We start from the raw sequence: 13,097 nt of genomic DNA on the forward strand, positions 1-13,097 counted from the left end.
TACCTCTAAATGGATAATTAAAATTTGATGTGGCAAATTTTAATTATTCACTTTTGATTATTACATTGAGATACACTTAGAAGAAGAGAAATATAACTTTGGTGACCCCAAAATGTGGGATAGAGGCTTTACATGCATTCAATATCGGTCACCATACGATGTCCAAACCAATTGTGAATAATTGACTATAGCATGTCGTATGCAGGATTATGATTAAAAAAAATTGTAACCACAAAACAAAACATATCTTTAACCACAATTAATTGCCATGGGTAATTTTATCATTTCAATCGGTTCGCATGTATTTTATTAATTTAAACAGGGATCAATAAACAATCAATTGGGCAAGCTCAGTTGGCCAGGACTCTTTTGTCTCACTAGGAGGTAAAATTATCACTTTTATCGATTGACAAAAAAGAACAATTTCTTTTTTAGTTATCATCTGACATTATCTTTAATTGCCGCTAACCGCTTAACACAACATACAATTACACGTGTTTATACTCATTTTTTGCACCAAACCTTGGGCCAGCATTGGAGGATCATTTAATTAAAGTTTAATTAAATTGGGCCAATATTTATGAGTTTTTTGGGCTAAAAAATTAATGGGCCACATTAATTTTGTAATTCAGAGCAAGGTCAGCTTAATTAAAATCCAAGTGGAGTGAGATATGCCGAATAATTATTCCATGGAGATAAGTTCGGCCCAAGAAAAGGGGAAATTAGTTTCCATAATTAATCTTCAACAATAAGTCTAGGTACACTACTTTCATCCACTACATTTTTTGTGGAGCCCAACCCGGGTCCCACAAAAATACAAAAAGATGTTCATAAATTTTAAAAATAATATTTTATGAGGCCCTGTAAAAAATCAGTTATAACAAATATCGGAAAGTGTTATTTTTTGGATTCGTATGGGCGGAACTATGCAGTTGAGGTTTTTGAAATTACACTGACCTGCCTTGAGGTTTCTGACAATAACAGATACCTCCTTTTTTTCCTGACAATATTCACATACCTCCCCTCCATTATGTTTCCATTAAAGGTGTTAACTGATTTGCGTTATGTTAGGCTTTTTGGAATTTGAAATGCCATATTCCGCTGCAAAGACTGAATTCTCTTTTCTTATCTCCACAGCCAACCACCCCACCTTACCCTACCCTATCCTTTCCCCCACAACCAAACAATATCTATTTCTTACCCCAAGCCACTAGGTAATGCCATATATAAACCCAGATTTAAAATGGAAGATTCCAGGATTATTTTTAAAATTCCTTTAACAACTTAAAAACTAGAAAAAGAGGTTACTATTTACGTGTTTTTACCGAAGTTATCTATAATGGTTCACAAGAAAACGTTATACTATACACACTATATCCATCCACTACATTTTTTTTGTGGAGCCCAACCCGAGTCTCGAAAAAATACAAAAAATGTTCATAAATTTTAAAAATAATATTTTATGAGGCCCTGTAAAAAATCAGCTCCAACAAATATCGGTAAGTATTATTTCAGGATTCGTATGGGCGAAACTATGAGTTGAGGTTTCTTAAATTACACTGACCTCCCTTGAGGTTTCTGACAATAACAAATACCTCCTTTTTTTCCTGACAATATGCACATACCTCCCCTCCATTATGTTACCATTAAAGGTGTTAACTGATTTGCGTTATATCAGGCTTTTTGGAATTTGAAATGCCAAAAATGTCATATTCTACTGCAAAGACTGAATTCTCTTTTCTTATCTCCACAACCAACCACCCCACCTTACCCTACCCTATCCTTTCCCCCACAACCAAATAGTACCTATTTCTTACCCCAAGCCAGGAGCAAACCTTCTAGGTAATGCCATACATAAACCCAGATTTAAAATAGAAGATTCTAAGACTATTTTTAAGATTCCTTTAACAACTTAAAAACTAGAAAAAGAGGTTACTATTTACGTGTTTTTACCGAAGTTATCTATAATGGTTCACAAGAAAACGTTACACTATACATTTGAAGTCATAATTTATTCGTTTTTATAAAAATGCATAACATTTTCTCATAAAATAAAAAAATAAGAATGTGTAGTACAGTTTACTAATTCAAATGTTTCATGCTATATTTTTGGTATTTTACGTTTTTGTATTTTTGTCGGTCTTTTTGAATTTTTGTTGAATTCGCGTTTTATTTTTTGCTTTAATTTTTGCATGGACTATCGATTTTCCGAACGAGATGAATGTATATTGTAAAATTGTGATCAAAGTTATAAAAAAATTCACTGAAGACAAAAATAATCCAAAACATATAAGAAAAATTGCTAAGCAAAACATATAAATTTTTTGGATAAGTTTTTTCTTTTCTTTTACTGAACATTTTCAAATGTTGTTCAAATTTTCTTATTCTTTTGGTTTCTCTGGTTGAGATAAAATCAATAATTTAAAAAATTTGTCGCTAAACTACTCCCTCGGTCCCATTTTTATTGTCCATTTTTGAATTGCATGCCATTTTTTAATTGCTTATATCTTTCAATCTATAATATTTTTCATAATTTTGAAAACTTTGTATTATAAAACTAATTGAGATCTTTGAAACACGATCCATATTGCAAATTTTTTAAGATCCACACTAAAAGATATAGACAAAAGACATAAAGGAGACAATAGAATAATGCACAATGAAAATGGGATGGAGGGAGTATTTTTTATTAAAGACAAAAAATAATTCAATAATAATGTAACGACCCAAATTTTCACGTCAATTTTTTTTGATTAAAATTAAACATTTTGTTATAATTCTTTTATTAAAAATCATTTCATCATTTATTAAAGTGTGTATTATTATAATTTAACTCTAGAAGCTATCCATTAAAACCCTTTGATATCATAAGAATTTTCCATATCTTGAACCTTGATATCCTTGTACCTAACTATTACAGAACCCTAGCCTTAGGTTCATGATCCTAAAAATCTAGGAAAGATATGGAGAAAATTAGAGAGATAGATGGATAGATATGGGTGAATCTGGAAGAGATATGTCTTGCTCTCCAAGCCTAGATCTAGTATTACTATAGGATCATTATTCACTTTAATGTAGGGGAGATCTTGATATATATATATATATATATATATATATAGATAGAGAGAGAGGGGGGGGGGGGGGTTTAAGGAAGATTGAGAGAGAGTTGGCGTCTTAATGAACCAAATTAGTTGTCTCTAAATTTATGAGAATATTCTAGATAACCTTAGATATACTTAGATTTTATATAGATTATCCTTGATAATATAAGATATGATTAGATATTGCTTGCGACCTTAATGTGTGTTGTAATAAGAATACCCCAAGCGTAGGGTTAGGTCGGTTGAAAGCATAATACCCGGAAGTCCGGGGTCGAATCCACAGGGAGCGCATCCATAACTTGTTTTCAGAGATTAGCTCGCGTAGAGATTTAGCGTTAGGACCGCCAACCAAACTTCGGCGTTGAGACCGCCAACTGAACGATTTAGTTAACTGGCTACTTAACCTAACTACGGATTTTTAACTGGAGATTAACCTAAAGGCTAGGTTTAGGGATAATTAACACCCATAACGCAAGGATAAACTTGATTCTTCTCTTTTTAACCAAAGTGTTAAACATGTCTAGGGTTCTTTTGGTGCATTTAGACAAACACAAGGAGGGACATAGCTCCAAGTATCAAATGTGGCAAGAAGTTTAACCCTTGCCTACATTTGATCAAAGAGATTAACACCTCAAAGTTTTGATACTTAAAATTGACCCTAGCACATGCTTAAGCTAGAAAAACGAAAATTACATGAGAAGAACAAGCAACACCCTTGGTTACGGGATGCTAACCATCCCACAACCTAACCTTACTACACTACTCACACATATCGTAAGAAGACATGAAATGAGCACGGGTAATGGTAAGGAGAAAACTAAACATTGATTAAATTCGAAATAAAGACAAGATCCTCGAAGAGAATGAGATTCCTTACACCTTTAATGAAGACTAAAAGCTTTGGAAGTAGACGGATCGTACTCAAAAATCCTCCTCAAAGCATAAATGAAGAGAGAGATGGGAGCTCCATTAACGGAGGTAGAGAGAGAGAGAGAGTGCCAAAGTAAAGATACCCTACTGAAATCAGGCTTGAAAGTATTTATAGCCCCTTAAAAAAAGAGTTACAAAAGTCCTAAATACCCCTAAGTTATTGCTTGGTCGGGTACAAAATTCGGCAGAAAATCCCAGTTGGTACAGGTACTGCATTTTTGCGGTACCGGTACCAGTTCAGATTGGAGCTTTTTGCCACGCTACTGGTTACTGGGTACAGGTACTGAGATTTCAAGTACGGGTACCACCTGGACAAATTTTATCTTTCATTGTTCCTTCACCCTATGCATGTCCCTTGGCCTTCCGATGTCCGGCACACCTTCCAATGCTACTTCTCATCATTCTTGGGACTCGGTGGCAGGGTGCCACGTGGCCTCAGGTGTACGGCTACCCTTAGAGTTAATCCACAGCGACAAAACACGTCTTTTTTTCATGAGATTTGCCTGAAACTAGTAAACACAACGCCTTCGCACGAAATCAACGAATTTAGCAATGAAATGCATGGATGTGAGACAAAAAATGAGAGGGATAAGCCCTGATATCAACACTTTCTGGGGCTTATCAGATATCCAATAGATATATTTAGATTTGTTTAGATTTTACTAGATATTATAACATTATGGTAGATAATAGAAGATCACCAATCCTCTAAATTCCACTAGATTACATATGTTTATTAGTATAAATAGGCCCCCTCCCCTCCACACACCACACACACGGCACACACCACACACACCACCAAGTAAATAGAGAAATGAAAAAGAGAATAGAAGGGGAGAAAGCGAAGAGGGAAAAAACTTGAAAATTTATTGTATAAATAGTTAGTGAGGTTTTGAATGGTGGATATTGGTGGGCTAGTGGTGTATTTAGTCTAAATGCAGAAAAATATTTTAAGGCATTGATTCGTAAACAAAAGTCACAAAACGGCAGGTCATATTTGAGGTAATCCGGAGAGTATACGATATGGTTCCCACTTTCAGAATCCTTTCTTCACTCTCATTTTTGTACTCCTTTTGATTTTCTAGTGATATTTGTTCAATCTTGTGGAAATCATTGGAAAGTGGAATAATTGGTATCGAATATGATGTTGTTGGCTACTGTTTAGTACAACAATCGAGTGAACTCACCAATAGCCTATCCAATATCCAGGATGGGTCGAGGGTGACTCGGTGAGGAAGGTATTGGGGGAGGGTCATTGCTCATGTACTGAGGAGAACATGGTATGAGGTCCCTTGTGATTGTTGCTTCGACTTAGTGGTCAATTATCGTTTATTGATTCCACTTGAATATGAGCTTTGTTATTCTGTTGTATCATATACTTCCCGGATAATTTCTTTTTAAGGTGTGAAGCCGGATTAATGAAAATTGAATCGGAGCATATAAGGATTAACTTGGAGAGGTCATGGAAGAGTTGATAACTTTGGAGTATCTAGAAGATTATTTAGCTGGCGGCTTAAATTTATTTTGGTAATGTAATTTATTTATGGAGAGAATAGGGGCCTAGAAGTGTTTGAAATACAATGTATTTTGGAGTTTATTTTTAGAAAATAGCAGGGTGTTACAAATAAAGTTAGGCCAAACCACCCCTTAGTACGAAGGATAGCAATAAATCTATGTATTCATGTGTATCTACGTGCGCGCATATTCATGAGTGTGTTTGAGCTAAATTAGCTCAATCGTTGGCAAGATAATTGTTTGCGGGCATGCCAGAAACGAATAGAATTTATCCTTTTCAGATTAATTTAAAACAACTAATTTAATCAAGCAATTGTGTTATCCGTTCGATTACCTCAATTAAGAGGATTTTTCTAAAGGTATCAATCAATACTAGATTGACGCTCTTCAATCAGAAAAGATAATTGAACATAAACGGGCTTGAATTTAATCAAAAGCAAGTTTATATACAATTACTCTTAAGATTTCGACAAGAATAATGCAAGAATATAGACAAACTTGAATTGAATCGAAAGCTAGCCTAGATTCGACGACTCTTTGGCAAGAAAAAGACAGAAAGATGTAAGATGGCTTGAATTTAATCAAAAGTGAGCTTACATTCAAATAAGTCTTCAAACTTGCAAAATACTAACTAAATTATTCTAAGTCCTAAATTACGATAGATCTCTGAGCAATCATTTTGTAGAGATCCGTATTTTCTTTTAATTTTTGAAACAATAGTTAAATGGCTAATTAAGAAAGTATGGCATGATTAGTGATTAATTAGATTGGGGCTTGAAGTGAAAGAATAAAGAGTGGAGGGAGTGTAGGTGTGAATAAAAGATATATGGGTATAAATAGAGGTGTGTGGGAAGTAGGAGATCATTTTTATCTCCATTCCTCATCTCTCTGCCGTCCCTCCTTCTTTCCAACTCTCTCTCTCTCTCTCTCTCTCTCTCTCTCAAAACCTCACTCAATCTTGCAAAAAACTTCAATAATCAACCTCCCTCCGGCCTTCCGATCGTGTCTCTAAGCTTGAATCGCAGATTTGAAGCTCAAGAAAGCTAGGGCTTATTCTAATCTCGGAGATCTTTGTTATCATCTCAAGGTAAGGACTTATTTACCTCTTTTATGTGTACATATGTTGAAATGATGTAGAAATCGTGCTTGGATTGTCCCCCTTTGGTGCTTCAATGTCTGTCAAAACTACAGAAAATCGCTCTGAAACAGCGCGGTATTGATACCCAAAATCGGGGTATCAATACCCCATCCTTCTCTAAACTTCCAGCCTGCCGGGTATTGATACTGTAGGGAGGTATTCCCAAACAAGTACAATCAAATGGCCGAATACGTGGTACGTGGAATCACGGGTGGTACGAACCACCATGAGCGGTGATCGGCGATATGGACAAGTGGCATGAGAAGTCATTGGTCCAAGCTATCTGTTCGGCAGATAGAGACATACAATGACACTGGTCCAAATAGTTAATACAGGACCAATTACATGTGAAGTAGCTAGTCCAAGACAATCTGTTCGGTTACGAGAGAGCTGAATAACGAAAGAACTCTAATCAAATGCTGAAGAAAGGAGAACACTCTGGAAGGGTCCAGAAGCAGTGTTATTCTGTTAAGGAACGAGATCCCGAGATTATAGAATCTAGATAGGATACTCAATGAGAGTGGGATGTTCGGCCAGCTATGGAAAAGAGTCCTAAATGAACTACAGTAATGAACTGATAAAGGAACGAGAGTCCAAGATATTCTGGTTTCCTATACGAGGTAGGAAACCCAGAGCAACACGGATACTTGGGCAACAAGCATCCAAAAATCTATAAATATGAGGTAAACCTAGAAGTAAGAGGTACGCAATACGTGGCATTCATATTATTTTCCTACTGATAATTAGGGTTCGATTACTAGTACGTGATACTAACTTAGGCATCGGAGGGCCTTTGCCACGAGAGGCAAAGGTGCGCTCACCTCTTGTCTGTTTTGCAAATTAGGGTTCAGGCAACGAACTAGGGTTCCGGTGAAGAGGCACGAGTAGCCGTTACAATCTGGTGCTGCTCGAAACACCAATTGTTTTCATCCCCCTACAGATACCTGACTCAGGGGTATCAATACCCCTTGTTGTTCTGGACAGCTTCGATGCTGTTTGTGTTTCTTCGATCGTTTCAACCCCAATCGATTTTAAACCCTTTTGGATACCTTTTAGCCCATCTTTTGCTTATCTAATTGACGTCCTATGATTAATTGATGTTATTTGTGATCCTTAGACCTTCCATTAGTTAGAAATGATAAGGGTCTAATTAATGAAAACTTGTTATTTCGCATATTATTGATCGGTCGAATGTTTATGAACGTTTATGGCATATATGTGATATAGTTGGCATGTCGTAACATATTTCATGTTTGATTGTGGTTTTAGGAAGGTCATAGCTTGTATATCGAGTACGAAAATAGTTGTTTGTGTCGGGAATTGATTTAGGAAGTCTCGTAACGCAAGGGATGGTAATACGAAAACTTAGGCGGTCCCGTAACGCAAGGGGTGGTAATACGGTGACCCAAGTTGTTAGGGATCACTGTGACGCAAGGGGTGATAACACGGTAATTCTCATGGTGTTATACGATAACGCAAGTGGTGGAAATACTGATGGAGGTGATTGGCGATTGTGAGTCATGTCGAGGTTACTTGAGTTGTTTAACATCGTGTGAATTTGGTGATACATTGAGCTAGAGGCATGTGTTAGGATGATCATATTTGAACGTTGGAATGCCCTTAAATCAATTGTTACCTATCGATTGAGTCGTGCTTCTTATCTTCATTTCACCTGCACATTTCATCATGTTTACATATAGAATCGGTAAAGATTTTTCTACTGGGCTAGTGTAACTCAACCTAATCTTTCTTTTTAGGTTCAAATGCTGGACAGTAGATTGCATATGTTGAGTGCTTGAAGTGAATGATTTTTGGAAGTCAATCTCATGTAGTTACTTAATCATCTTTTGTAATGGACTTTCTTTTGGTAAATATGAGTTTGTAACTATTCAATTTATAAATTTCTTTTGACTAAACTGTTTGTAACTTAAGGGTTAGTTCGTACAAATACTTAAGTTCTATTTGGGGCCGGAGTGCCTAAGTTGTAAAACCTTAATCTTGGGGATTTATTTTGTAATTTGAACAGGTGGGAACTTCTTTGGGGTAATATATCTATGATAAGCAAAACTCTTGGGCGCCGCTATTTGCATCCCTTTATTTTCTCCCATAGCCCGTTAAAAATTTTCAATTATACTCGACAGTTAGTTACTGAAATTGAGATATATTTTCAGCATCCATTTACCGAAATATAATATTTTTTTCAACAACTATTTACCGAAAATGTATGTTCGGCAGTTGTTTACCGAAAGTTGAACATATTTTCGACATGTAGTTACCGAAATATAATCTTGTTTTCAACAACTATTTACCGAAATGTTATTTATGATTTTCAACAACCATTTACCGAAATGTAATGGGCTATGGGAGAAAATAAAGGGCTGCGAATAGCAGTGCCCAAACTCTTTAATGAAATGCATTATTTTATTATGTTAAATATCGAGGGCATGACACATTTTGTATGAATTGCCGATGATGAATTCTGTCGGGGGTTGTCTCTTCAACTGTCTCTTCTATTTATAGATGATGGGTCTGTCCTTAACCTTCATTCTTCACGTTTTCTTTTGATACCCGCGTCTTCATTGAAATTTGATTTGAAACAACCTTTATTCCCTCCAAAAATGGTTGCAAAGGGTCTTCAAATGGTTGCTTGATTTGGTCTTCTCTTAAACTTTTCTTCTTCCACGTTTGTTGATGTTGATCGTGGTTTAATTCTGGGTAATGGTTCCTGTTTTCATGCAACATGGATTAGTCTTTCGATATAGGTGATTTAGATGATTCACTATAACCATGATTGATTCCTTCTATGGAACGGGGGATCAATGTCACCATTCGATGGCTTTAAGGATTAATCAACGGTTATGCTTAATTACCATCTTAATTACTATCATTCGATGTCCAAACGTGGTCGTTTCCAATCTAAACGATACCGTATAGTACTAAAATACCCCTTGATCCTCTACATCTTTGGCTTAAATCATGACGTGTTTTGATTGGATAATACACTGTTTGGTGCCACGTGTAATTTTCTTATTGGGTGGCATATTTTAGGATGTAAACACCCCCCTCCCCCCCCCCCCCATCCCATTAACATCTTATTTAAAGTAATTAAATAAGTGTTAATGGTAATGGCTCATGTCTCTTGACCATGTCTCCATACAATTAAGGATGCATGGGGCATGGAAAAGATCTGTTTCCATGCACGTCTCTTAAGCTTCCCAAAGCTGAATGACTTTCTTCATTTTAATTCATCTATAAATAGTGATTAATGTTGGGATTTAACAAATCACATTGTCTTCCTTAAACCTTTCGAAGTCAAATTCTGTCCTTTAGCAAGCCTTTAACTATGGATTCTCTTCCAGAAATCAATCTTGTCTTAGAAAACCTCGATCATCAGCCTAACACCCCTCAAATATTTCCCTCAAATTCCCCTCGTATGTTGGTTGGAAAAATTCTTTCTGATCGATTTTTTCACACCCCTCACCCTTCTCCTACGGGTTGGGAAGCCTCTTCTACCCTCTCGAACTCCATCAATGAGTCTGGTTGGGGATCCTAGGAGGGAAAACCTACTGACACCAATGCTGGTGTTATTTTGGTCAAATTTGACCAACCTAACCCAACTCCAAATAGGTTTCACTACTTTCGAACCTTACTTGCGAGTTAGTTTTTGCCCCTAACTACTGGAGACAACATGCATATGGGAATGCTGGAGTCTATCTACTCCTCTCTCAAATTCTCTCATTACCTCAAACAGGAGGAGAATTATCTTGGGCCAGCCTCTTATTGCGACTTCAAACGTCAGGCCCAAAACCAAAGGACTCTGTGGCTCATGGAGGTGAAAACTCCATAATACCCTGTTGACTTTGAAGAGTCAAATAAGCTCTGTGAGACCCGACTCTTTTTTTTTTTTAAAAGAAAAGAAAAGACGTAGGCTTATTAAAAGTGAAATTTATTTATTTTTTATGTGGGCCTTCAATGTGATTTCCTAGAACTATTGGGTTCAAGGTGTAAAATAAAAAAAAGGCATGTGCTGTGTGTGCACGTGGAGAGCCCTTGTTGTGCATGTGTGTGCTACAATCTAGTGGTAAATGAAAAAAAAAAAGAAAGAAAGAAGAAGAAATCGTTCAGGAGAAGAAGAAAAGAAAAAAAGGCGCAGTGAGAGGCAACGAGGAAGATAGGTTTAACGATAACATAAGTTCTAATTTCGGAAGGTAATTCTTAGTTTTTCCATATTGATCAGTAACATATCTGTAATTGAATTGAGTAATTTTAGGATTTTGAGAATCAATTGGGTTCCAAGTACTTTTAACTAGGGTTATTCCTTGTTCATTTTCTCTGCTGGAATTGTTAGTTGTGATTGCAGGTATTCTTAGTCTCTCTAATATGAAAGATTTGATTTTGGGGTTAAATTTTGATTAAATTGGTTAATGAGGAGAAGCGGAGGAAAAAAAAAAAAAAAAGGAACCGAATTGGGGCAGTGTTGTTGCCGTTGTTTGTTGTTGCTGTTAAAAGTTGCTAATGACTACTTTTGGAAAAATTATCCTGCGTGAGGGAATTATTAATTTATCTTGCACCTAGGTTGAAAACATTTCTAATGGGTCTAGTAAAGCTTTGTGATGGCTGTAAAAAAATGCTGGAAATAGTTTTTGGATGTTAAAACTGTGAGTAATAGGTGCTGGAATTTTCATTAGTTGCTGGAAATTCGAATCCTGTGCTGAAAAAATGGATTTTAGGTTGCTGAAACTGATGTTTTATGTTGGAAACTGTTACCTAGGTGCAGGAATTAAATGCCGGATATTGGGAATTGATTGTATATGGTGAAAATCTAAATCTTAAGTGTTGAAATATTCATTTAAGGTTGTTATAGCTGAAAATCATGTGCTACACTTGACTGTGGGAAGGAGTATTTGAGTTATTGTTTGTTATTTCCTTTCAATTTGAACTCCATATTCACATGTGTGGATTTATGTGTTACTCGTCAGGTTCGGAAGCAACAACGAGTACCGTTACTCCACGTAGGGAGTGAGCTCGTGTCGATACTTTTTTGGCTGGACCTCGAGGTGGGTGTTCTTATTTTTAATAGTAGAAGATGAGACACGGTGTAAAGTTATTTTTCGTATTGAAATGGTTAATATTTGGCTTGAGCTCCTAAGCGAGAATATGATCGTAGCCTTAGTGGCGTTATAATATGGCCTTAGTGGCGTTATTGAATATTGCCTTAGTGGCGCGAATAAATATTGCCTTAGTGGCGTGACGACTATTGCCTTAGTGGCGTAAAGAGTATTGCTTTAGTGGCGTAAGTATGGAAATTGCCTTAGTGGCCTTATAAATTGCCTTAGTGGCGTTATGAGTATTACGTAACGGAAAGTTATTGTGGGGCTGAATATTTTTGTTTAAATTGTTTGATGGCACTTGTCTTTATTGCTTCTCTTATTACGAATAAGAACATTCATTGAGCAAGTTGATAGCTCACACCCCCACAGTGTTTCTTTTCAGGTGCGTGACAGCACGCGGGTCCACTGCAGAGTCTAGACAGGAGTTGTGTATATAGTGATCTAGCTTTTTGACTCTTTTGATTATGTGCCTATTTTTGGAACTTGTATATGTTGTAAATACCCGTGGGCACGTCTTGTATGACAGTTGTTTCCGTATATATGCAAGTTAAGTTTTTTTTTAAGTTGGACGCTTGGCTGGTGTTTTATTTACTATATGAGCAGGGCCAAGGTGTGGGTCCGTCCCATTTGGAAAATAATTTAGTGTGGTGTTTTCTGGGATGGGGTGTGACAAGCTCCTTCCTCTCCCAGAGGAATCCAATTGGTTTGGAGAAGTGGCTAACCTTGCTATCAACCCACCTCAGTTCCAATGGCAATTTAGTTACTCTATCTATCCTTCTGACAAGGACAAAGCCTTATAACTTCTTGCTGCTTTCTCCTTCTTGGATATTTCTATCCTGGAAGAATAAGTGCCGCTGTCACGCCCTCGATTTTCAACATAATTAAGTAATACATTTCAATAAAAGAGAAACCTCGCATATCATATACGTTACCCAAATGAGTTTCCCACCTGTTTAATTTACAAACAAGTCCTTAAGTTTAGATAATTACAACTTTAGTCAAAAGAAAATTCAGTAATAATTAGTTACAAAACCACCTTTAACAAAATGAGATCTTCACAAAGATGACGAAATAACCAGTGATGTCAGCTTCCAAAAGTCTTTTACTGTCAAGCACATAATGCATGCAATCTATTGCCCGGCATCAGAACCTGAAAAGAAAGATTTGGTTGAGCTACACTAGCCCAGTAGAAAATTCTAAACTCAAGCTATATGCAATTTGAATGAACCATGCACCGAGAATGAATGAGTACTGACAGATACGCCTATACCACAAATGACTACCAACAAGCTGCGAATTATC

The 13,097-nt window shown here is 36.5% G+C and overlaps 1 long non-coding RNA gene across 1 annotated transcript; it reads left to right on the forward strand.

Moving 5' to 3' along the window:
* Positions 1-11,368: 11,368 nt before the first annotated feature.
* On the forward strand, positions 11,369-12,351 carry LOC131299984 (uncharacterized). The gene is made up of 2 exons (XR_009190842.1): positions 11,369-11,741; positions 12,165-12,351. It is a non-coding gene; the product is annotated as an uncharacterized LOC131299984 (long non-coding RNA).
* The last annotated feature ends 746 nt before the right edge of the window (positions 12,352-13,097 follow it).

The sequence above is a fragment of the Rhododendron vialii genome, chromosome 1a, assembly GCF_030253575.1.
Source record: "Rhododendron vialii isolate Sample 1 chromosome 1a, ASM3025357v1".
Taxonomy (NCBI): Eukaryota; Viridiplantae; Streptophyta; class Magnoliopsida; order Ericales; family Ericaceae; genus Rhododendron; species Rhododendron vialii.